Source organism: Chiloscyllium punctatum, chromosome 3 (genome assembly GCF_047496795.1).
Source record: "Chiloscyllium punctatum isolate Juve2018m chromosome 3, sChiPun1.3, whole genome shotgun sequence".
Lineage (NCBI taxonomy): Eukaryota > Metazoa > Chordata > Chondrichthyes > Orectolobiformes > Hemiscylliidae > Chiloscyllium > Chiloscyllium punctatum.
This window is the reverse complement of record NC_092741.1, coordinates 155,084,511-155,109,106: the sequence shown is the minus strand read 5'-3', so window position 1 is coordinate 155,109,106 and position 24,596 is coordinate 155,084,511. Positions and strand designations below refer to the sequence as shown.

The 24,596-nt window shown below is 39.0% G+C and overlaps 1 non-coding gene across 1 annotated transcript; it reads right to left on the bottom strand.

Moving 5' to 3' along the window:
- Positions 1-22,937: 22,937 nt before the first annotated feature.
- LOC140473129 (U6 spliceosomal RNA) lies at positions 22,938-23,047 on the bottom strand. The gene has a single exon (XR_011958113.1). It is a non-coding gene; the product is annotated as a U6 spliceosomal RNA (small nuclear RNA).
- Positions 23,048-24,596: the final 1,549 nt, after the last annotated feature.

Below are 24,596 nucleotides of genomic sequence, written 5' to 3'. Positions count from 1 at the left end.
CAATCTATTCAAGATGTGGAGGTGCCAGTGTTTGACTGGGTTGGGCAAGGTCAAAAATCACCTGATGAAGGAGCAGTGCTCCCAAAGCTAGTATGTTCAAAGAAACCTGCTGAACTATAACCTGGTGTTGTGTGATTTGTGACCCAATCTATTCAATGAAGAGATTAAAGGTTAGCCAATCTGTCCTCACCCAATGTCCAAATGTATAACTCCCAGCAAGAATCACAGGAGACCGATTAGCAGGATGATCCTTTACTTTACCCTTCATGATTTAGCTGATGCACAAGTCAATCCAGAATGAAATTTAGTTTGATTGATCATGTGCCTTTTTTATAATTTAGTTAAGGTATTGATCAGTCACTGAAATAGTGACACGATACTGGAAAGTTAACAACAGAGTAGAAGTTTATCACACAACAAAACAAAAATGTGAAGCTATCTAGATATAGAACACAACTAGAAACATCTCATCTTCATATTCTACTTAGATGATTCTCTCCAGTATTGGTCTTGAGAATTCTGGAGTCTTCTTACTTGGATATTTACAAAACTGAGAGCTTAAACCTTCTCAGCTTTTATTAACCAGTAGATTTTTAAACAAACACCCTGAGTACGGAAGTTGCACTAACTAAACTTGTCTACTGTGATGATTACTGTCCTACACTCTTAAAGAGAGAAAACTAAATTTTCTTCTGAGTCCAGTGTAGTTTCCACTGAACTGCCCGAAAACCTGACAATCCTCAGAGTCCCTAAACTAACCTCAATCCTTGATGTTTGAAATTGAAAAAATGTTTTATGCCTTCAACCACAAGGTCAAAACAAACGAATTCACTGTAAGTTAAGCAGTAAAAACCACAGGTTAAATATTTAAAAAACTCAAAGAACTGTGGATTCTGTAAATTGGAAATAAAAACAGAGTTTGGTGGTAAAGCTCAGAGAGTCTGGCAGCATCTGTGGACAGAAATCATCGTTAACGTTTTGGGTCAAGTGACCCTTCCTCAGAACAGGTTAAATATTTTCCTATTTAACTTCTTCTCCTGTCCAAAAGATCTGTAACCAACATTTATCACAGAACTGTTATAGTACAAAAGAAGGCCATTAACTCCATCTGGTCTGCATTGATTCTCAGGGTAATTTGAATTTGTGACAATCTCTTGCCTTTTCCACAAAACCCTGCACATTGCTTCGATTTAAATAATCATCCAATACACTGATGTCTAGTTGCATTGAACCTATTCCCCATCATACTTCCAGGTAGTGCATTCCAAACCTGACCTGATTACTGTGTGCAAAGCTTGTTCCTGTCTTGCATTTGCTTCTTTTGCAAAACACTTTAAAACTGCACCCTTTGGTTCTTGATCCTTTCTGAAGAGGAACATTTCCCCCTATTCACTCTGGCCAGAGTTTTATGATTTTGAAAATATCTATCAAATCTCCCTTCAGCCTTGTCTTCTCCAAAGAAAACAATCCTAATTTCTTGAATCAGTCTTCATAACTGGAGTCTCTCATCCCTGGAATCATTCTTTTGCATCTCTTTCGAATGTATTTATGTCCTCAAACTGTACACAATACTTTAACTGAGGTCTAACTAGTGTCCTATATAAGTTCATCATAACCTCCTATTTGTACTCAATACCTCTCATTAATGAAGCCGATAAGACTGTGTACTTTATTATCAACTCCCTATATCTGTTCTGTCACCTTTAGTGACTTATGCACATATTCACCGATGTCTCTCTCCTGCAGACCCATTGAGTGCCCTTTCTTTTGGACTGTCTATCCATGTTCTTTGCACCAAAGTGTATCACCTCCTGCTTAGACCATAAGACCGTAAGACATAGGAGTGGAAGTAAGGCCATTCGGCCCATCGAGTCCACTCCGTCATTCAATCATGGCTGATGGGCATTTCAATGCCACTTACCCGCACCTCTCCCCGTATCCCTTAATTCCTTGCGAGATCAAGAATTTATCATCTCTGTCTTGAAGACATTTAATATCCCGGTCTCCACTGCACTCCATGGCAATGAATTCCACAGGCCCAGCACTCTCTGGCTGAAGAAATGTCTCCTTGTTTCCATTTTAAATTGACCTCCTCTAATTCTAAGGCTTTGCCCACGAGTCCTAGTATCCCCGCCTGATGGAAACAAATTCCCAGAATCCACCCTTTCTAAGTCATGCATCATCGTGTTAGTTTCTATTATATCTCCCCTCTGCCTTCTAAACTCTAATGAATACAATCCCAGGATCCTCAGCCGTTCATCGTATGTTAGGCCTACCATTCCAGGGATCATCGTGTGAATCTCCATTGGACACGGTCCAGTGCCAGTATGTCCTTCCTGAGGTGTGGGGCCCAAAACATGACACAGTATTCTAAATGGGGCCTAACCAGAGCTTTATAATGCATGTTTCTCTGCATTGAACTTTATCTGCCACCTATCTGCCCATTTCACCAACAGATAAATGCCCTTTACAAATTCTACATTGTCATTCTCATTGTTTACAACTCATCCTAGTTTTGAGTCATGCACAAATTTTGGAATTTTCACCTAAATGCCAAGATCTGTATTATATATATTGACAGAGGAGTTGGATCTTACCTCTTGCACAGGGAATGGCTGAGGCAAACTATTACAGCTTTGGAGTGAGCTGTACATGATACAAATTGTAACAAATTACAAGATTTGACAAAACATTCGGATTCATTTTGGTTTCTTTTGGCTTAGACAGGATACAATTATTGGTCTCTTTCTGTGTTCAGAACTTGTACAGTTCTCACATCAGTTTATTGTAAATTGCCTTCCTTCCTATCTTCAAAGTCAATTCCTTTCTGCCGCACCAACTCACTGATATGATTTCATTTCACCACTGCAATATTTTCTATTCCCATAATATCTCTTCTCTATCTGTTTTATATATCCTCAGGCAGTTTGGTCCAATACTTTAATCTTCCTGATATTAAAATATAAGCAGGGACCACATGGTGGAAGTAGTAAGAGTCAATAGGTTACTTTGTGGTTTTGATGTAAATTTCTTTGTACTATAAAACAAAAGGTCCAATTTGATCATTTGTATCTGCGTATTTGCCTGACATCATTTTCAGCACATTAATTTCTTTTGAACTGTTTCCATATGCTTTACCTATCACGTCATGAAAATATTACAAATGTTCAAACAATTGTTGTGAAACCACATACATTATTCTGCATTTCTGTCTGCAGTGTCTAAGTAAAGAATAAATAAAAAACTTTTTGAAAGGCATAGCATTCTAACCAGAACTCCATCAATAGACACATCGATTTAAATCCTATCTACCTTCCCTTGAAAAACAGAACCGGAAATGACATTACCCACCTTAAGAAACCAAGACCTATAAATAGAGAGGCAGGACATACCACCAGCACTTCCCCAGAGACTCTCACTGATGATGTTACCTGGTATGGTAACGAAATGTCTGAAAACAAGCCTTCAAGCTCAGTGAGCTAACGTACATACTTATCATCAATCTGAGCTACAAATTTTCTCAAAAATCACTAACTTAGCATTTCTGAATAGTGCAAACCACAGATTATTATTTAACAGTTCACTAAAGCAGACACAATTCAATTAGAGAGAAACAATGTTCTGCCTCTGTTTAATTAAAATGAGAGTCATAATCAAGGGATTAGATTTTAATTTCAGTTAGCAGCAAGTTGCATGAAATTGCATGCACTCTTATGGAAAGCAGTACATTCATGGGGATAATGACTAATTTTATTCCTTGGGTAGTTTTGGGATTGCCCATCACTGAAATCAGTAAGATGAAATTTGGAAGAGTTCTATAAAGAATCAATGATTCACTCTGGCACAATAATACCAAGATGCAGGAAGTGAAAATTATGAATTCTTTCCAAACATGTGATTATAAACCAAAGACTCTGGCTGAGTCGTGCTCGTTAGATTTCTCCATGCAACACTCCAATGTCAATAGAAAAAAAAGAGTCACTGGACCCAAAATGTAGAATCATCAAAGAATCCCTACAGTGTCGAACCAGGCTATTTGGCCCAACAAGTCCACACCAACCCTCTGAAGAGCAACCCACCCAGACCCACATTTACCCTGACTAATGCACCTAACCTATACATCCCTGAGTACTATGGGCAATTTAATATGGCCAACTCACCCTAACCAGGAAACTGGAGCACCCAGAGAAATTCCACAGAGACACAGGGCAAACATGCAAACTCCACACAGACAACCCCCCTAAATGGACCCAGGTCCCTGGTGCTAACCACTGAGCCACTGTACCACTCATTTCGTTTTGTTTTGCAGTTACTGGGAGAAGGAAACGTTACCTCTGATTTCTCTCCACAGATGCTGCCAGACCTGCTGAGCTTTTCCATCTGTTTTTGTGTCAGAGTCAGTAGCCTGTTTTATGACACTGCTTGTAGTTACTTGGGAAACATAATATTTGTTGTTCTTGTTTGACTGGGAACTCACCTGAGACATCAGTTACAATTGTTGAGAATATCCCCAGTGATGATCAAACCCACTGATTGCTATGCTTTAGTTTTGAGGATTGGACTGGTGGGTTGTAAAAGAACCAGGAAGCTCCACAGATATCTGCCATTGACATAAGCAGGTTATTAATATTTATCCATCACATATTAATGCTCTGAGAGGGAAATGAAAGCTTCTTCTCAAAAATTGGAATAAGATCGCATATCTTGTGACTTTGAGGGGCACATGAGTTCCATCAATTGTTTCCTGTGTTTTTGAGAGTGGCAGATAGCTCACCAGTCTAAGTGAACTAGATAGATTGCTCTCTTCTGTAGTCCCATGAGAAAGAAATCAATTATGTCAGAGGAAATTAATGAACCTCTCATGCAAACAGAACTGCAAATTGTCATAAATCACCTGATTTTACATAGTAGGCTTCAGATACAAAACATGTTCCGACAGTTGTGAGTTGAATTGGTACAGACAATATCGTTCTGCTGCTGGTAAAGGTTTAATAATCAAGAATCAGTTGATGGCAGTATGGGCTTCTGAGGCACATTCATTTAGAAAATGTAAAAATACCTTAAGTTACAAGAAGAGGAAGAGAAGGGAGCTTTGGTCCCTTGGCCTCATTGATATAGGTCAGGAAACTTTTTTACCAGGAGGAGAGTGTATTTGAATTGCTTTGGGTGGATGGAGGCAGTAGTTTTAAGAGTCTATTCTGCCCTTTTTACTGTGTCAAATCAACCCCACATGAACAGTAACTCAATGGAGATGAATGTTCTGCTATTACTCTGTTCAACTGTTTGATACTTGATTGTGTGTCTCATCTATCTGTTCTCTGTCAGTTACTGGCCCAGTCTGAGTGCAGTTAAGAGACAGGGTTAAATTTTATGGGCTGTTGCTAAAGTGTCAGTTATTTTGAGTGTTTTGGAGATTTTTCCCATGTGGCCTTATGAGATTTATCATGACATCTTACTAAATTTGCCTGATTAACAACCTCTCCCACCTCTATGGTATCTGATTCTAGCTCCATCTTACCAACTACTCTTCCCATTACAACTCACCAGTGACTGGTTATCTGCAGAAAGGCTAGCATCCCTTGTATGTGTGCCATCTTTAAAAAGCTCCCATATACATGGACAATCTTTTTGGCTTTGTCCCTCACTGTCAGTGCAATGGCACAAGAGTCACAAAGCCAGTTTGTTCACAGCGCAGAGTCAGCATGGCAGACACTCCCTCGCCTATACAAGCTTAGTCTCTAACCCTAGTCGCTGTTTAATCAACAGGTCACACACTTCACCTTTCCTTAGTTACATGCCACCTCAATGCCTTCTCTAAATCACCAGCACCCAATGGACACCCCCAGCTTGTTATTGCCTGGTAAAGGAAAATCACAGACAGGCAAGCAATTGGACAATTCCAAGGATGAGCTTTTATTTACAGCCAGGAAAACAAGCACACATAAAATGAAGAGAGGCTGTAGATTGGCATGGTAGCATGACATCCAACTGGTAGCATCTGCAGTCATTACTTTTACCACCGGTATGAGCATGCAGGTTGGCATTAAGTAAGCAAGTGCCAGGACAGCAAGCGAGCAGCCCTGGGGGATAGTCTGCTCAAATCCATGAGCCAGGTCCCTGTCCCTGTGTGCAAAGTCTCCCTGTTGCAACTTTTGCATGTTAGCTGCTGGTGCATCCTGGAGTTCAGGTCTGCGCTTCTGAAGTGACTGGAGAGATTCTGTGAGGATTGTGAGAGCTTGGCTAAAGTCAGATGCCAATAGTTATGGTGTGTGTGGCTGGTGCCCATGGACCGTGGTCTGAGATGCTATCTTTGATGCTGAACAACAGCTAGATAAAATCATCATGGATCCATTCTGACTTTAATGTCAAGAATTCCTCACATCTAGCACGTTCAGTGCATTTGGTAAGATAGGAAGAAGAATATTACAAACACAAATTGTGGTATTAATAAGGCTTTAACAAGCTATAACCTCTTCATTGGTGACTTGTTGCTGCCTCGTGACAAACTCGCCTCACTGGTCAGTCAATGCAGGAAAGATGCAACAAATTGCTCCCAATGTCTCATTGGAATTCTCAGCATGATTCTGCCACAAGTCGTGTCTGAGTCCATGTCATTCAGGCCTCTATTAGACTCCTCACAGACAAACAGAAACTAAACTGAAGCAAGAAGCCAGAAGGGGAAAAAATACACTTTTAAATAACCCCTTTCAGGCAGAGAAATTAATGGGTTATCTTTGTATATCTCCAGTGCACAAAACACAAAATCAACATTGTTATCCTCAGTTGTTTTTACTTTAATATTATACAAAAATAACCGATTCATGAAGAATAGATTGCCAGCAATGCTGTGACATGTAAACATCTGGGAATGGGCAATAAATGCCAAATTTTCCATCAAAGCTGACATCCCAAGAATAATAAAAAAAATCAAACTCAGAAAAAAATACACATTTACTGCTAAATGTAGCTTAAGAGTCGAGATTTTCTGAAAAGTTTGAGCTAAACCAGATGGAAAGTTTGATGTTACTAAGTTTGGACAAAATAACAATAGATGTTCCAATAGTTCAAGATAAGCTATGCAATTACAAACTATGTATATGAATAACTGTAGACCATTTAACAAATAAGAATTTGACTGGGGAAAACTGTCTGGACAAATTATCTAATAAAGGCAAATTATATTTTGATTCAATTTAGATAACCTGGACTTTTGAACCAACCATAGCATTGCCTCCAATAAAATTGGAGTTTAATGTTTTTTGAGATTTAAAACTTTATGAGAGTTTGTTTCAGTTTAATCAGCCAAGTCATGAAGTTGTCAGTGGCTGTAAAAATACAAAATATAATCTCAGTTCCAACAGCAGCCTGCCTTTCCTGTGAAACAATCACATGTTATGAAACAACAATCTTCTAATCCTGTGTATTTATGCATGACACATCTTGAAATCAAGCCACTTTGATCATTCCTGTGAAAAGCTGAAGTAGTGGTCCACCGCAAAGCTTCTAGCTCAACCCATGAGAATAATTCTCCCTGCAACTCTGCCAGGTTTGAGATGTTTCAGATGATTTTCATGAGGATTTCCACAGAGTGAGCATGTTTCAACTGCACAAATCAAAAATACAGTGAACTGATAAACACAGAATGTGGATTAGTCAAGTTATCAGAGGCATGAAAGTAGCAAAAACAAGAAAAGTAACTTTAACATCAAAATTCCTTTTCAAGTCCAATTCAGCCACTTTTTCTCACTTATTTTCCTATTTCAGGTAGTTTGCACTTATTCACGAGGCTATAAAGTTCTGAAAAGACTAGACAGGTTAGATGCAGGAAGGATGTTCCTGATGGTGGGGGAGTTCAGTTCAACTTTATCTTCTCCTTACTCAATTTAAAGATAAGGAGTAAACCTTTTAGGATAGAAAAAACATATAAATGTCTTCACTCAGAGAGTGGTGAGCCTATAGAATTCACTATCACTGAAAGTGGTTGAGGCCAAAACATTTTGTGTTTTAAGAAGGGGCCAGATATAGGTCTTGTGGCTAAAAGGATAAAGAGATATGGGGGAGGGTGGGATTAAAGTGTTGAGTTTGACGATCAGTCATGATCACATTGAAATGGTAGAGCAGGCTTGATAGGCTGAATGTAGATTAAAGTGGTGATGGAAAAGCACAGCACTTCAGGCAGCATCCAAGGAGCAGGAAAATCGATTTTCCTGTAGTTCTTGTTTTTACCTCGTTGATAGGCTGAATGGCCTACTCCTACTCTGGAAGAGCACCAAAGAAAGGTCACTGCACTTGAAACGTTAATTTGGTTTTTCTTTCCAAAGGTGCTGCCTGACCTGCTGAGTTTTTCCAGCGATTTCTGTTTTGGTTTCAGATACATGCCTAGTCTCTTTCTGCGAGGCCAGCTGAGCACAAGCCAATAACAGAGTCGAGAGGGTGAGTGGCAAGGTTTCCTCTGGGCCTCAGGGCCCTCCTCTCTTCTTTCCTAATATCTCATCTCTCAACTGAGGAACTACCCTACCTCCACACCCCACCTCCACAAGCTGCCTGTACAGTTTTAGCTGCTGTTCATTCCACAAGGCGCCTGCAGCTGGGGTAATACCCATGGTGGCATGGATGAGGCCCTTAATCAGTCTCTAATTGGCCACGTAAGAGCCTCAGTTGGCATTGGGCTGGCAAAGTAGGTGATGGTCCTGTGATGTGTTGCGAAACATTCATGCCTTAGCTTTTCAGTAAGCTGTCACTGTGCTCAAATATTGCCAGTACTGTGGGATCTCAGTGAAGTTCAATCAAACCTTTGAAATATTGAAACAAGGTATCATGAATACTCAACAGAAAGATTTGCAGAAGTCTTCATCATGAATGGAAAGTGTATCAGTTCATATCACTGTGTAACTGAGTTGGCAGTAGTTCAAACTTGTCTGGCACAGATATTTTCAGGAAATCAGTGAATCATTTCCTCTTGACTTCCATTTCTGGATCTAATCTCCCCAATGCAGCAACACATTGGTTGGACACAGCCATGCAAGGCCACTGAGGAAAATAGGTATCGATAGAATTTATCGCACAAATCCTGCCCAAGCACTCAGTGTTGGCATTTACTCTATGTGTTAGTATATTGCAGTTATCAATGCTGTTTCCATATCATTTCAAACACATTTTCTTCATCCACCTCTTCAGTCTAATCTTGCCTGTTGTTACGATTGCTCTTTTCTTCCATTAACCTTTGCCCAGGATCAAGCAATTACGAGAATAAAAACAAGTGATGACAGAGACAGAAAGGGCTGCACAGCGTAAAACAGAATCTGTGAGGAGATCTTCAGCCATCATGGTAGATTGTAGTGGGGTATAATAAATTTCCATACACTGCTAAAGAGGCCATTTGGCCCATCAAGTCTGCACCAACCTTCTGAAGCGTATCCCACCCTGTCCCTATAACCCTACAATTCCCAAGTCTACTTCACCTAGACTGCACATCCCTCGGCACTACGGACAATTTGGCATGGCCAATCAACATAACCTGATTTTAACTGTGCTACCAGATTGTATCTAAACGTGCCTCAAACGAATGATAAACACACAAAGTATGCATTGACTCAAAGCCATTTCCTCTAACTTCCAGGTTACGAATTGCAGTATGATATTACTAGATACCTGGGTTAAGAAAGCCATCCTGAAATGGTGTTGTCATGGTGCAACTCAAAAAGGAGGATTAAAGACAATAAATTATCAAGCCATGTTTCTGTTTAATTATTAGATTGTAGTTGAAGATTGTAATGTTGTAGAATTCCTTGTGTCCATCCACATACCATGTGTGACATCAGTAGAATGAGTGGAGTCAATGTCACATGAACTTTCATCACTATAGAACCACTATCCAATACAGTGTTGACCAGAGACAGAGAGCATTTGTACCACCTAAGTGGCAGATAATGATTAGCTTGAACAACACCACCATCACTGAGTTGCACACCATTACTAACCTGAGTTTTGTCATTGGCAATAAGCCAGACTTAACAACCCAAAACACCACCATAGATACAATAGCAGTAGAAGATCTGGTTTCTATACGATACATAGTTTTAATGTTTGAGTTTCACAGGACACTCTAGTCTTGACTTGCCCCAGTTAAAAAGTCTCCCATCATCCTGATAGTTGAACTATGAACAATTTAATGGAGGGGAGTTAGCACTATAAATCAATTTGTGATGAGATTGGCTTGTAATTCTGTACTTTCACCAGTGCCAGTTGGAAATGACAGCCATGGCTGGGACTACAAGCATCCTGTCACATCAAGATGACTAAGTCTATCCATATTAAGGAATGGATGTAGTAAGTGGGAATGACTTGCAGGAGCAGGCCTGCAGTAATCTCTGGGTGTTCCAGAAAACATGTCCTCCCACCTCTCCTGAAACCATCATTCATAGCTAAATTTGCTGGGCTTCAGGATTACTGTGCTCTCTATTTGTGGGTCGAATACTAGCAAACCAAGGTTGGATAGGCTGCCTGACATTTCCTTCTCATCTCGTTTAATATTTCAGACAGGTCAGGAGCAGGCAGGTAAGCAGCAGGATGGCCAACCACTGAATGTGAGGAGCACTCACTGTTTTCAAAGGAAGCATTTGGTTAAGGTGAAATCTAGCTCTTAAAGTTCTTTCAGGATTTTCAAGGACCAAGTTAGGAGCATGATGAAGTACTGATTATTTACATAAATGAGCGTAAAATAGTTACTCAAGAATGTAATTTTACCTGTGACTCACTCCCTTATTACCATCAAGCAGAATTCTTAAGTGTCTCACTGTTATAAAAAAATACATTGCTTCTAAGTCTCGAGTACACTGATGTGGACGTATATTATTATTCCTTCATTGTTGTTGAGTTAGAATGAATTCTACTCCAATAACACCTTGACACTATCCAGAACAAAACAAACTACTTGCTTAGCACCACATTCATAAACATTAATTCCCTTTACTGTTGATGCACAGTAGCAACAATGTGCACCACCAGCAAAAAGCACTGCAGAAATAGGAAGCATCCTATCTGGATGCATCACAGCTTGCGATGACAACTGCTCTGGCCAAGACTGCAAAAAACTACAGAGAGTTGTGAACATAGCCCAGTCCGTCCTGCAAACCAGCCTTCCATCCATTGACTCTGTCTATACTTCCCACTGCCTCGGGAAAGCAGCCACCATCATCATAGACCCCTCCTATCCCGGTTATACTCTCTTCCACCCTCTTCCATCAGGCAGAAGGTGCAAACGTTTGAAAACATGTACCAACGGATTTAAGAGCAGCTTCTTCTCTGCTATTATCAGATTTATGAGCATACCTCTCATATATTAGAGTTAACCTTTCTCTGCACCTTCTCTGTAGCTGCAACACTATATTCTGCATTCTGTTCTTTTATCCTGATGTACTTATGTAAGTTGTTTGATCAACACAAAAAACAATACTTTTCACTGTATCTCAGTACATGTGGCAATAATAAATTAAATCAAATCAAATTCACCAAGCCCCCTTAGATAGTACCTTCTAATTCCACAATTATCATTTTGAAGGACAAGGACAGCAGACATATGAAAGCTCCATCACCTGCAAGTTTTTCTCCATGTCACTTATCATCCTGACTGAGAAACATATTGCTTTATTTTTATTGCCACTGGTTCAAAATCCTGGAATTCCCACCATAACAGCATTGTGGCCTTACCTGCACCAAATTGCCTGCAGTGGTTCAAGAAGGCACTTTCTCAGAGGTAGATAGGGAGAGCCTACTTTTATTTCTATTTCCTTTGGGTTTTATTACTTTTTTATGTAATGCTTCACTTTGGAGAAAGTTTTTGATTGTATATAGGATGCTGAGCAGTAATTTCACTTAATAATTTTGAAATACTGTTGTGTATATTTTCAATTTCTAATAACCATGAGTCTGGCTTGACTTATGATATAAACCAGAGATATTATTGATATTACAACATTGGTAGAGAAAGAAATTTTTAAAATATGAAAATGTCCCATTTATTCAGTAAAGCCAGTTTGTTTTATATGCTGAATGACAATGACAAAAAATATCCAAAAATTCCGATCATATTCACTGAATACTTTAGTAGACATTTTCAGCTTTTAAGAAATTAAATTTATCTGTTTATGTTATGATTGCTGAGAACGAGTATTTCTCAGACAAGCTTCTTGTGTGAAATCTATTTATTGTTTCTGATTGGAGAGGTTAGAAAGCTAACAATCATGAATCAGTTCGCCAATGCTCTCTGTAAGTCTGAGTAACTCTTTTAGCTCTGATCTGGTAATTGTATTGATAAAATTAACTTCTGGGTGTCAAATCAATTGATCAAATATTAGTTAAACATTCTGGTGGCTGTCAAATAAAGGTTGGTAGTGTAAAAGGAGATCAATTTGTTATCAAGATGTGATTGACCTGTTCTAGGATCTACACCTCTAGGTTGCAGTTTCAAACTGTTTCTGCCTTAGTCAATGGTATTAATACAATTGAGAGGAAGCAAAGAATGTTAATTCACTGGCATCAAGGGACTATTTAGCAATACTTTAAGCTTCAAATATAATGCCTTGAATTCCTCGTTGGGCTGTCAAATTTCTGTTTTTTCTGTCAAATCTCATATCGGAAACACATTATGTACTATCTTCGAATTATTCATACAAAACATCAGAAAACTAAGTTTCACATGCTGTATGTATGTAAAGGCCTGAAATAGACCTGTGGTGGTGAAGACTCTTTGATGTAAGTGTAAAGTTAATGAATTGCATGGTAATGTAAATCTTGTGCTCCTAATGTTTTGTGAAATATATATCCAGTAAATTATGCAAATAGTTTAACAATGAATTACCAAGAAACTTGAATGTTGTGTTTAATTGTTCATTATTTAATTGTATCTACTATTTGTTCTGTGTACTGGGTGCTTTAGTTAATCTTTTTTGGCCCTGTTACAGAGGAAGAGAAACTTAAAGTAGGCTTATGACTGCAGTCATTTTACAACAAAACTTTTATAATAAAGAAACAAAAACATAAATTCTTGGAAAAACTCAGTGCAGCTGTGGAGAGAAATCAGAATAGTTATATTTAATGTTATTATGTTTTATAATAAAGTCCTGCTCACGCATAAAGTCAAAAAGTGTGGCGCTGGAAAAGCGCAGCAGGTCAGGCAGCATCCAAGGAGCAGGAGAATAGGTGTTTCGGGCACAAGTCCTTCATCAGGAACGTTTCATGGTCAGGTGACTTCACCAGAGCTGAAGTGAAGTGTGAAGGGGACAGCAGTTATGCTGTAATTTGGGAAGGGTGGGAGTGGGTGTAGGATGTTGGTGGAGAAAAGATGTTGATAGTTCAGATTAAGTGCTGGGAATGGGAGAATAGCTAAACAATGATGTATCTCTGCCAGATTTGAAAGGACAGTAACTGGGATGGGGGGAGGGAAGGATATGATAACAAGCTGAAAGAAAGGGAAGAAATGTTTCACAATTTGAAGCTGTTAAACTCAAGACGAAGTCCAAAAGATTGTGAAGTGTCCAGTTTGAAGATGAGATGTTATTCCCAGTTTGCATTGTGAGTCACTGGAACACTGCAACATGCCAAGGACAGACATGAGGGCATGAGAGCAGGACGGTACAGGAAGGTCAAAGTCCTGCTTACCCCCGCCTCTACCCACCCCCCCCCACCACTCCTCCACCCCTCCTAAACTAAAGCATAAATGCTGTTCCCTTCACAGTCAGTTCTGATAAGGAGTCATCTTGACTCAAAATATTAGCTTGCTCTCTCTCCGTGGATGCATCTGATCCAATGTGATCTCTAGCATTTGTTGTTTTCAGATGTAGGGGTATAGGTTCATAACTCCTTGATAGTGGAGTCACAGATAGACAGGGTGGTGAAGAAGGCTTATGGCACTCTTGCTTTCATCAGTCTTGAGTATTGAGTATTGGAGTTGAGATGTCTTGTTGGAGCTGTTCAAAACATTGGTAAGGCCACATTTGAAGTTTTGTGTGTAGTTCTATTTGTGCCACTATAGAAATGACATAACTAAATTAGAAAGAGTGCAGAAAAGACTTACTAGGATGCTACCTGGACTGGAGTGTTTGTATTATAAGGAGGGGCTGGATAGGCATAGGAGACTGAGGGATGTCCTTACAGAGGTCTACAAAATCAAGATAGATAGCTGACAAATTTTCCCCATGGTAAGGAAATCTAAAACTAGAGGGCGTAGGTTTAAAGTGAAAGGGGAGAGATACAAAAGTGTCCAGAGGGGCATTTTTTTCACTTAGAGGGTAGTTAGGGTCTGGAACAGCCTACTAGAGGTAGCGGTTGAGGTGAATACAATTTTATCATTTAAAAAACATTTAGACAAGTATGTGGGGACAGTATGGAAGGATATGGACAAATGGAACTAGATTAATTATGAAACTGGGCAGCGTGGACAAGTTAGGCTGAAGGGTCTGTTTCCATACTGTGAACCTCTATGACTCTATAACTCCAGATACTGGTAAATTGAAACAAAAATAGAAATTGTTTGAGAAACTCAGCAAGTCTGGTAACATCAGTGGCGAAAGAAACAGATTTAATATTTCAGGTCCAGTCACCCTTTCTCAAACAGTCTGAAGAAGGGTCCCTGGATTTGAAATGTTAATTCTGCTTTCTGTCCACAGCTGTGACCAGACTTACTGTGTTTCTGCAGCAATTTCTGTTTTTGTGAATAGAGCTCCCACTCATTTGTCAGTGCATTCAGTGACTGTACAATTGCCATGTTGGAAGCATGTTGCTTAGGCTGCATTGTAAGCCTGAAAAAAAATACAGAAATTGCTGGAGAAACCCAGCAGGTGTGGCCACAACTGTGGAGAGAAAACAGAGCTGATGTTTCAAATCCAGTGGCTCTTCATCAGCATTGATAGCGACTAGGAAAAAATGTTCCCATGTCAACATTTCTGTCACAGGCCTGCTGTAGTATTCCTGCTAGCCTCAACAACATTTCATTTCTCACTTGGGGACCCTGCAGCCTCTCGGACTCAGCATTGCATTCAACAACTTTAGACTCTGATTCCATCCTTCTGTGATTTCTAACCACCCGCACACCCAGTCCTGTTATCCTTTCAGCTTTCAGCACAGCATACCCATTCTCTCCTACTCTCAATTATTCAGCTTTTCTTCCATTCTGGCCTACTATCCCTATCATAGCTCTCTCTCTGGGTTCCATTCACCTCTCCCTGATCCCAACCCCACCTTTAGCATTAATACCACTTTTTCCTTGTTATCAGTTCTGATGAAGAGTCACTGGACTCGAAATGTTGATTCTGTTTTCTCCCCAGAGATGCTGCGAGACCTACTGAATTTCTCCAGCAATTTCTGTTTTGGTTTCAGATTTCCAGCACCCACAGTTGTTTGCTTTATGCTATTGTTTTGTAAGCAGTTTGATCTTAGCAGTATTTATATCTACTGATCATTAAATTTGCAATAGTGAGATTTAACATTGGTTGGATATTTTTCAAATTAATTATCAGCTTTGTGAACTTCCTTCTTTTAGCATTTAAATATACATGCCATGATTTTTTTTTAAATGGAGCCTATCATTATAGCATTCCAGAGAGCATTGGATGGTTATTTGGATTAAAATAATGTGCAAGGATATTAAAAAAAATGGAAAAAAGTGTTGGACGAAGTGCCTGTTCAAGAATGAAAGCCAGTTGGATTTTCTGACACTTTTGATGGAGCTGGAAATGTGAATTAATCAAATAAGATTGAAACTAGTTTATAATGTTAATTTAATAAGTCAGGGCAGGCACAATGGGCCAAGTGGCCTCCCTCTGTGATTGGAACCCAGTAAAATCTAAAAAGAAACATCTCTTAGAAAACCAAGTGAAAAGGTTAGATCAAACCAAAACTAATATTTCTAAACAGCCTCCCGTGTTACTTGTGTATCTAATATTTTTCCCACACGATCAGCCCCTAAGTGTTCTCCTGTGGAGTCAGTTTCTCAAACCTACTGTCCTTGCCCCATCTAAATTTGTGACTATGTGCTGCGTATTCAAGTGTGCTGTCACGAGATAAATTTACAATCTGACTTTACAGACTTGTAATAAGGTAGCTTAGTGTAATTTCTCACTAAGGTAACAACAGCAGAGACAAGCAGGGACACATTACACAAGAACAAGCATTTTTCTGAATTCTAGAATTGTAAAATATCTGAAATACCAAAAGGAGAACCATCAGTAGCAATGAGAGAACTGTCAAAGGGAATGGTTATTTTCAGGATCAAAGTTGTAGGTTTTGAGTAGATTTGTATAAGAAGTTAAGGCTGCTGGAGAGGTGGAGGAAATAGTTGCAGGCAATAGGCTAAACCGATTTTGACAGAAGTCAAGGGAAAATGGAAATCAGACCAAGGTTCAGAGTATTCGGCACATGTTAACATTAAGAGCAAGCAGGAAGCTGCAGATAAGTCAAGATATGGAAGGACCTCCAGAAAGGATGTCAATGCCATTGCGTTATTTACATCCAACTGAGTTCAGACAGGACCTTATTTAACACTCTATCTGCACCGATGCAGATGATAACTCAAGGATAAAGCACTCCTTTATAGTAAAATTGAAACTTTGGCCTGGATTTATGCTGCAAAGTTTGATTGCTTAATATCTGTGTTTTTGGTGGTTTGTATTTTTTTGCTTCATCTCAAGCGTATGACTATATTTCTGATGAGGGAACCATTGTATTCATATAATTCACTGAATAACCAGTCATATAATTAAATCCAGAGACTTTGAAGAAATAGATCAGGGTTGCAATAGTGAATGAACCAAACAGGGGCTATATTAAAGTGTTAATGTTGTGGAATAGATTAACCACCATCTAATTTTACAATGTTGTATGGACTTGGGCTGGAGAATAAGGTTGGATCTTGATGAAGAGAGAGTTACCATCTTGGTCTCCCTCGCAGTCTTTGTAGCACTGTTTATTATCCAATTAGATAACTTTGAGTTTTTTCAAGCAAGGTATAGGAGGTGCTGGTGTTTCCCTGGGGTGGACAAAGTCAAATGTCACACAACACTAGGTCATAGTCTAACAGGTTCATTTCAAATCGCAAGCTTTCAGATCATAGCTCCTTCAGGCTACACCTGTCGAAGGAACAGTGCTCCGAAAGCTTGTGATTTCAAATGAATCAGTTGGGCGATAAATTGAAGTCGTGTGTTTCTGACTTTTATCAAGCAATGCTGTTGAATGCTATTCATTCTTACATAAGGGTCAATTTTACCTTATTGCAGAAGGTAATAAGGTTGCCTTCTGCAAGAAGGCAGAATGGAACAAAAAAAGTGGAGACAGGCACAAGATTGCAATATGCTAGTGGATACCATGGGTGCACAGTATTTTATTTTAGGCATATCCAGGCAATATCTCAGTGTTGCACTGTAGTGAGCATCACTTCATATTGAAAATGAGGATTGGCCTCTTGGCTATTCAGGCATGAAGGCCAGTAAACCCTGTAGGATTTTTTTGTCACTTTTTGCTGAAGCTAAGAATATGAATTATTAAAATGTATCCTACATCACACTTCACAACCCTAGTCAATTAGTCGTTTACTTCTGTTCTGATTGTTTTCATCTGAATATGAGCATCTCTCTGAGTTAGAAAATTGTGTGTTCAAGGTGCACTCTGGAACCTTGAATATTGCACTGCAAATCTTGGATAAGCTTTTAAACTGAGACCCCCTACTTGTTCCTTCAGGTGCTTAGATCCCAGGGCACTAGTTCCAAAGAGAGCGCAGGGCAGGCTACCAGACTCTCTGTCGTCCCATCCTGCAAACAACTCTGTTAAAATACAGCAATGATCAAGATGCAGAGAAGCCGGTGGACAAAGTGACTGGGGTGGACAAAGTTAAAAATCACACAACACCAGGTTATGGTCTAACAGGTTTATTTGGAAGCACTCGCTTTCAGAGCGCTGCTCCTTCATCAGGTAGCTGTGGAGCCGGATCATAAGACACAGAATTTATAGCAAAAGATTACAGTGTCATGCAACTGGTATGATATATTGAACAAACCTAGATTGCTGTTAAGCTGAGACGTCACCTTTTTTTCCACAAAATCTTAAGTTATCTTGAGAATGTGACCCAAAAGAAATTCTGGGATTTACATACCAATGAACTGAAATCCACAACCCAAGCCAAAAGATGGAAGAGTCAACAGGAATCTAGATTTATTCAACAGATCGTATCAGTTGCATGCGTGGCACTGTGAGCTTTTGCTTTAAATTCTGTGCCTTATGATCCCGCTCCACAGCTACCTGATGAAGGAGCAGTGCTCCAAAAGCAAGTGCCTTTAGATAAACTTGTTGAACAATAAACCCGGTGTTGTGTGATTTTTAACTTTATCAATGATCAATGCTGCTCTGAAAGTTTGTGATTTCAAATAAGCCTGTTGGACTATAACCTGGTGTCACGTGATTTCTGAATATACATCAGTTAATTGTTATCATAAACAATTGTGGGAATTCTTGACTGCAGATTTGCTGATGGGGTTTCTTACGTTACTACATTTTCTAAATTAGTTCCTGTTTTTAGAGTATTTTGCTATGTCCTGAGGTTTTTAAAAATGCTACAGAAATACAAATATTTATTTTATGTTAAAGACTTTTTAAAAAATCATTAAGGCATGCTGCAAGATTGATTCCAATCTGAAATCTGTTACTGATGACCTTTCCAAGACAATGGAACACAGCGATTCTTTATTTAGTCATTCCTGAGCAGCCACTTTAATAAGAATATTTCAGCTGAAACAACTCAAATAAAGGCTGATGTTTCTTTCTTAACCGTTGATTCATTGGATTATGTTTTTAAATTGAATGACTCAATGATTTCTTTCACTGAGCAGTGACATCCTCCCCAGCTTCCAACAGCTTTTCACAACAATGCAGGTCCCCATGAGGGGAAGAGGGATGAATGGGTGAGAAGTTGCTTTTGTTCCCCAGAGAAAGTGGGCAAGACTGACTGGCCCCACCTCAGCATGACACCTGGACCATGTCCTGATCTGAAAGGTGAAATGGATCAGGGACCACTGTCTGTTTATTTGTTCTCCTTCTGTTTGGAGACTTCCCCTGATTAATTGCTCGCTTGTAATTACCGCTGTTAACTAATGTCAAGTCGAATTAACCTGTTCTTAGTTCAGTACTTCAGCAATCGCAGTCTCAGGGAGGGGGTCTCAAGGCAAGAGGCTTCAGGGATGTGCCACACTTACCCATTCGTTTATTTACTTTGAGCCTTGTTTGCTATTCCTGAGCAAGGCTTGGCGACAGCTTTCTAAAATGCCCCATCAAGTCTAATTGGCCTCACTGAAATAGCAGTGAACACAAGACGTAAGCAATGTTTTCTGAAAAAACTTCTGGTCCTTGAGATGCTTCAAGATCATGTTTCACTTTAGGCTAAAGTCACACAGTATTCTCTGCAACTTTCATTCGAAGTAATGGAAAGCGAAAAAAGAAACATGTCTCTTTGTGGTTTTTAGGAATTAGGGACAAGGGGATTGAAGGAGATTTGGTGGTTACACAGCAATGCATCTATAAAATCCTTAGTCTATGCCAAAGTTAACAGATTCAAGGTATTTAATATCAAAGTTTTCCAATTTCTGGTTCCATAAATACATATCTGATTGTAAAAACAAAGCCAAGAGGTTCATGCTGATTGTTTAAATAAAGAAATGTTTAATTATGAACGTTTGGGAATATACTTGTGCAGTATTGTCTCACTGTCCTTCGTTTCTTTTTGGCCTTTGTAGTTGGTGAGAAAAATAAACTTTAGCCCTATCAATTTAACAACCAAATAATTTGTAAATTTATTCTCATTCTTTGGCCATATTTTTAACTTATTTTGATCTCTTTTACTGCCTGATCTGTCTGCTCACTGCTGTCTCGTCCTACGTAGGCCATATGCGCAATAGATTTATCAATAGCTGTGATCCTGCATCGGGAAATGTGATATAAGAACCATAAACTGGATCATTTCTGGCAATCCCATAGCACATTATTCAGGAATTAAAGATTAGTCTTCTAGGATAATGCTAATCCTGGAGAAAAGATATGTGTTTTATGTGTTTTTTTGTTTCTTGATTCTCAAATATTGAAGATGGAAAAGCCTATTTAGTTAGGTGGGGTTAATGGAGCAGTGAGATCATGTGATGAAACCTCTGGGTATGCATCCAACCAGACTTTAAATTCTTAGCTTGACCCTGCTTGCAATTTTTCCAAAGTTCTGTGACAGAATACCTCACTTTCTTGAAACTTTTGTACCTAGTGTGAAATTGGTGTGTTACATTAAATTCTATATTTGTTATTATATGAATAAAATTAACCAACCTTTTATTTTTAAAATGTACCAATGAGGTGCTGTAGGGATTTGTTCTTGTGGAGTAACATTTGGGGAATGAAGTTTGAAGGGTCCTTTCTTATTTCTGCTTGTTGGACTTGGTTGATATCATCCGGCTTGTTTGCAATTTTAACTCAATGTTGCTGTGATGTGGATCCAGGCCAGAAGAGTTCAGGGAAATCCCTCGAAGATCTCTTTTGCTGCTTTGCCTGTGAAGGCAGTAGAGACAGAAGTGATTCTCTGGGCTTCACAAAGAAATGTTATGCTCCTACCTGCCTCACATTTATTGCTCACAAGATTCCCATATCAGCAGAGCCTGCTACTGAGCTGTCTTATTGAACAGTCTTCAATCTGCAATATAGCTGCTACATCATAAGATGGACCAATGGGATGAGGGGTGGCAGATGGAGTTTAATTTAGATAAATGTGAGGTGCTGCATTTTGGAAAGGCAAGTCAGTGCAGGACTTACACACTTAATGGTAGGGCCCTGGGGAGTGTTCCTGAACTAAAAGATCTTAGAGTGCAGATTCATAGCTCTTTGCAAGTGAGTCACAGGTAGATAGGATAGTGAAGAAGGTTTTTGGTATGCTTCCTTTATTGGTCAGAACATTGAGTATAGGAGTTGGGAGGTCATGTTGTGGCTGTACAAGACATTGGTTAGGCCACGATCAGAAAGATTTTGTGAAACTTGAAAGGGTTCAGAAAAGATTTACAAGGATGTTGGCAGGGTTGGAGGATTTGAGCTATAGGAAGAGGCTGAATGGAGTGAGGCTATTTTCCCTGGAATGTCAGAGGCTGAAGAGTGACCTTATAGAAGTTTATAAAACCATGAGGGACATGGATAGGATAAATAGACAAGGTCTTTTCCATGGGGTGGGGGAGTCCAGAACTGGAGGGCATAGGTTTAAAGTGAGAGGGGAAAAAATTAAAAGGGAAATAAGGGACAACTCTTTCACTCAGAGGGTGGTGCAAGTATGGAATGAGCTGCCAGAGGAAGTGGTGGAGGCTGGTACAATTTGAAAGGCATCTGGATGGGTATATGAATAGGAAGAGTTTAGAGGGTCAAGTGCTGGCAAATGGGACTAGATTAGGTTGAGATATCTGGTCGGCATGGATGAATTGGACCAAATGGTCTGTTTCCATGCTGTACATCTCTATGACTCTATATTGGCAGGATTTAAGTGATGTCTCGCAGCTTAAATACTGCCAATCTCATTTTGAGAACATCAGGTGAGTTGAACTCGTATTGTTACTCATGCACTGAAAGCTGGCCCAGAGTTAAAATTGAACCATGTGATTTATCAATCTATACCATGTGGTATATACCATTTGGTATCTATACCAAATGTCTATGTCAATTCTGTTGTCACGATGTAGAAACCATGGTAATAAACAGCACATCAGTAAAATAATGCTTTGAGCTTTCTTAAAGTTTTTTTCTGTGATTCTGTTTAATAATTATTATCACTTTAGGACAAAACCAGGACACTGTGAAATACTTCAGTAGAAAGCTAATGTTGATGACCAAAGATAATTTTAAAGCAAGAAATGAATTTCTTGATAAGTAATGATAACCATTGCAGAGTGCAAACATTGGCTGTGCACTCATTAGAACACTAGAAATGTATAATTAGTAATTCTGTATTGATAAACATTCTGCATAACATTACATAATGTTTGAAAAACATTTTGTTTTCTTTCTATTACTGTCTTGCATTTCTCACCTTACCATGGTTAAGATCAAGTTCTGCCTCATTTTTCAGGAAGGAGATCTATGACAGTTTGACAATAGTCACTTACACCAGCTCTTGTGAACTGAGAATCAGAATCGAGAAGTGTGGTACTGGAAAAGCACAACAGGTCAGGCAGCATCCGAGGAGCAGGAGAGTCGAGAGGCCACTAACCCTTCATTAGGAATGTCCATTCTTCAGGAAAAGTTCAGATCACCTCCAAAAGGGATTTGAGAGTTATGATCTTCAATTCACCTAAGCCTATAACTTCTGATTTGGGCAGTGGATGCCATTGTAACATATAGCCAGAGTAAAGCCTGCTGTTGAGTGGTACACACCTCAGCAGGGGGGAACACTATCATAAAGGAGTAGCAGATCAAGCTGGCCTGCTTTATTTAAAGGCAGAATGTGTCTCCTGAAGGAGAGATGCGTTTTGACTTGAGCAGGTGCAGGGAGTCATTATAAAGTGAGGACAGACACAAAGTGACAGGGTGTGTTCTAAGGTTCTCTGACTGAAAAGAATGTGGTCGGCATGGACGGTTTGGACAAAAGGTCTGTTTCCGTGCTGAACATCTCTATGACTCAATGACGAGGTTACAAAGCTCTTTGTCCTTAGGACTCAGGAAGGAGATCTTGGAGTAGTTTGATACAATTGAGCAAATTTCGAGCAAAAAAATCAATGATCACTGCTAAGCTCAGTTCATAAATCATCACAATATCATTTTCAAAACACTAAATGCAGCATCTGTAAAATATTAAGAACAAACAGTCTTTAACCTATTTTTCTAATCAACCTTTTCAGCAAGGGTAGGGACCCTACCGCTGTGCCTTCAAGACAGCCTTGAAAGATATGGAGCACTTCACAAATTTGTGAGTCACCCTTGCACAAGGACCTTGCTAATCTTCCCTGCGCCTTTCCAATTTCAGTATATGTGCTGCTTAGGCTATAAGCATTGAATTTGATGCAGGTATTGACAAATCAGATCATAAACATGAGTTCAATGTTGCAAAACCAGATGTCAAGTGACATCCTACTTATCCATAAGAGACAACATTCTCTGTACTTAAGTGATTGTTGAGAAGTGAACTTTTCTCAGTTGGTATATAAATCTTACATCTGATTGTACATGAGGAGTGCATTGTAGAGTTGGTAATAAGTTACAATGTGTACTAGTATTAATGTTGAAGTTGAATGCCTCATTATTTTTAAGTTTATTGCTTACATTTGTTTAAAAACAAAGCACTGAAACTTGCAAAGTGTCTCATTTTCTAAGAAGTGAGAGGATGCAGTGTACTGAAAATTATATTGTACCTTTTGTCCACTTCAGGCTACCTTACACATATGTACCAGCAGAGGAATGAATAAAGGAATCCATGTTTTAACGGAACATGCAGTTCTGAATCTGAATGCATTTTGTTGAATCTTACTGCCTTTTTCTCAAGGTCTTCACATGAAGCTCCTTGGGATTTTGTATGGTTGTGAATGTCACTTTACTTGTGCTATTCCTTCATCACATACTGTTTATATTCCCATTTACAGATTCCAGCAATTATGGACAATAAGTGCAGGCCTTGCAAACGCCCATATTCTATGAATGTATTTTGTAAATGTAATCATGGAAAATGCCTGTTTAAACTTCTAGAATAATATCGATGGATGATAACTTTGCTCTCAAACAAAGCACCATCGATGTGGTTCCAATTGTAATTGTTGCTATTCTGAAACAATTGAAAAGGACATGTTTCACAGAAATCAAGAGATATTGGCCATCTGTAAGCGAATAGTTGAGTTGCAAACTGCCTGATGTTTCAGGCAACAGTGTGTGTAAACACTGTCAGAGTCTGATCAGATTATGTAATAGAACTTGAGAGCAAATTTTATGAGGACTGGGAAGGGGGAAAATCTAAACTAGGGTCATTAGGAGTTAAGGGTCAATGAAACCTATGGAGACAATCATGATCAAAAGGAACTAAAATTCTTATTATTATCTACCAAAGTTGATGACGGGTACATTAACATTTTGTAAACTGAGCTCATAACATGGTAAGCACTACAACATCAAAGTCTGCTTGCTTTCTAGGATGGATAACAAGGGTGATTCCCAAACCTTTCTTAAATTTATACCCAATTTTCTTTTCCATAAATGAGGATTGGGTCAGGAACTACGTTATTTTAAAATTAATATGAATACTCTATCCAGGACTATTTGAATGTTAATCAAAAGAAAATGTAAAGCCGCTAAATCTGAAATAAAACCAGAATAGATTTTTAAATGTAGAGCAAGGTCATTAATATTTTATTAAGCAGATATAGAGCATAATAGCACAAACAAATAAAAATGATAGCCATGCATAAATTAGTTTAATTGTTAAAGCAATGTATAGTACCAGCAATCTATATTAGCTGTTAGCCTTGACGCAATAACAGTACTTTCACCTCCGAATCAAAAAGGCTATGAGTTCGTTCCCCTTTGGAGACTTAAGTCAACAATCTAAACAGACA